Source organism: Larimichthys crocea, chromosome VI (genome assembly GCF_000972845.2).
Source record: "Larimichthys crocea isolate SSNF chromosome VI, L_crocea_2.0, whole genome shotgun sequence".
NCBI classification, from domain to species: domain Eukaryota; kingdom Metazoa; phylum Chordata; class Actinopteri; family Sciaenidae; genus Larimichthys; species Larimichthys crocea.
In genome coordinates, this window is record NC_040016.1 from 6,041,787 (window position 1) to 6,044,215 (window position 2,429).

At 43.4% G+C, this 2,429-nt stretch overlaps 2 non-coding genes across 2 annotated transcripts; both read left to right on the forward strand.

Annotated features, from left to right (window-relative positions):
- The first annotated feature begins 439 nt into the window (after positions 1 to 439).
- trnas-uga (transfer RNA serine (anticodon UGA)) lies at positions 440 to 521 on the forward strand. Its single transcript has one exon. It is a non-coding gene; the product is annotated as a tRNA-Ser (tRNA).
- A 336-nt stretch (positions 522 to 857) lies between these two features.
- trnas-uga (transfer RNA serine (anticodon UGA)) lies at positions 858 to 939 on the forward strand. The gene has a single exon. It is a non-coding gene; the product is annotated as a tRNA-Ser (tRNA).
- The last annotated feature ends 1,490 nt before the right edge of the window (positions 940 to 2,429 follow it).

Consider the following 2,429-nt stretch of genomic DNA (forward strand, 5'->3'; position numbering starts at 1 on the left):
CTTGAGTTCTTAATGTCTCTACACTGGTGTCCAAAGTCTTGACTTGGCTGTGTACTGTTATCTAAAACCAAGTATATTTAGTGTGGGCTCCATTTTATGATTTTATGCTGATTAATCAATGAAAGTTCGAGGTTACAGCTATAATACTGGATACGGTTGACTTAGAGTTTAGGGTGTGGCGATCAAAATACATATATCTGGGGCGGTCGGTGGCGTAGTGGGTTAAGCGGCCGCCTCGTGTGTAAGAGGCTATAGTCCTCGCTGCAGCTGGCCCCGGTTCGAATCCCGCATCGGACGGCCATTTGCTGCGTGTCATTCCCCCTCTCTCTGCCCCCTGCTTCCTGTCTATCTTCAACTGTCCTATCATTAAAGGCATAAAAAAAAGGCCAAAAAAATATACTTAAAAAAAAAAAAAAAATACATATATCTTTGTTCATAGGCTGTGATGGCCGAGTGGTTAAGTCGTTGGACTTGAAATCCAATGCGGTATCCCCACGCAGGTTCAAACCCTGCTCACAGCGACTGGTGCTTGAATACTTGCAGAAATGAGGTGTTTCTGACAACAGCTCTTCTCTGTGCTGTTGTGACTCCTTGAGACAAGGGTCTTCAATTGGGAAGAATGATTCGATGTCTTTGGAATGTTTGAAGCTTGAAAAGTTGTGAAAATTTCTAAGACTGACTCATTGTGTTCAAAACTTCACATCGTTTTCTAAAACCAAGTATATTTAGTGTGGGCTCCATTTTATGATTTTATGCTGATTAATCCATGAAACTTCGAGATTACAGCTATAATACTGGATACGGCTGACTTAGAGTTTAGGGTGTGGCGATCAAAATACATGTATCATTCTTCATAGGCTGTGATGGCCGAGTGGTTAAGGCGTTGGACTTGAAATCCAATGGGGTATCCCCGCGCAGGTTCAAACCCTGCTCACAGCGGCTGACACTTGAAATTGAGTGTCACAAAGGACTTCAATTGGTGAAAAACGACTTGATGTCATTGGAATCCCCCTCTAAAACCAAACTGTTGTGGTTTGACGGTCAGTTTGGGGTGGTTTGTTCCCTGTGCAGGTTCAAACCCTGCTCACAGTGCTTGAATACTTGTGGAAATTTTTAAGACTGACTCATTGTGTTCGAAATCCCCTTCTAAAACTTAACAGTTGGCAATCAGTTTGGTTTGCTTGAGTTCTTAATGTCTCTACACTGGTGTCCAAAGTCTTGACTTGGCTGTGTACTGTTATCTAAAACCAAGTATATCTAGTGTGGGCTCCATTTTATGATTTCATGCTGATTAAACCATAGGGCTTGAGCATGAAAGTTTCAGGTTACAGCTATAATACTGGATACGGCTGACTTAGTGTTTAGGGTGTGGCAATCAAAAGGTGAGGCCTGAAAGCGCACACTATATGTTATCCACCGTGCTTCTTCCGCTTGTCATTCTTACGCCATTCTTTTGGCTCGTTTCTCCTCCCAGAGTTTTTGTCGCACACGCACAAAACAGGTATCAAAACGTGTGGCTCGGTCCGGATCGATGTGCTATGACTTTTCTAAGAGTTTCGGCAAACGGTTTTGCCAAAAATCGCCAAAAACCAGGCGAGAGTTAGAGTGAGTGATGTGGAGAGGGAGAGGAAAATTAGTCTAAAAATAAATTTGTAAACTGCGATTGTGGCCGCAAATGTCAAGCTACAGAAATCATTTATAGCTAGAAACGTAGGAAAATGTATCGTCTCACTCACATTCACCTGCTAAAGCTGTCGGATATATAGTTTTGGCGGGAGACGCAAAGATGCGGCAGCAACATACATCGACAGCCACATAGACTGCCATGTTAAAAAGGCTGGAAATTTTCTGGAGGAAAGCAGAAGTAACGTTTCTCTGAATTGCTGTAGATGGCACATTTCTTCATTTATCGACACAAAACAACTATGTAGACGTTCAGAAAGGGCTCAGGATGCTCAAAGTTAAGCCGGTTCAATGATTGGAAATATGGTTTGGCCCTCTTCGAGGGATGGTCTCCGCATTTTCTCTCTCTCTCTGTCAGCATTCCCAACTGACATTCTAACAGGTGCAGTAAGTGCTCTGCTGATTAGAGTTAGTCCTGGTTGCTTGGCAACCTCAAGCCTGCCTGAAGGAGGAGAGGGGGGAGGGGCTGGCAGGCAGAAGCCAGCAGGCAGAACCCGAGCGGCCATTTTAGCAGTTATTGGCATTTAATTCGAACTTGTCTGTCTAAAATGACAGACAGAGACAGCAGAGCAGAGCAACTAGTGTGTTAGGAAGGAAGTAAAAAAAATGATGAAAGGTAGTAAGGAAGGAAGTAAAAAAATGACGAAAGGAAGGAAGGAAGGAAGGAAGGAAGGAAGGAAGGAAGGAAGGAAGGAAAAAACGACGAAAGGAAGGAAGTAAGGAAGGAAAAAAACGACGAAAGGAAG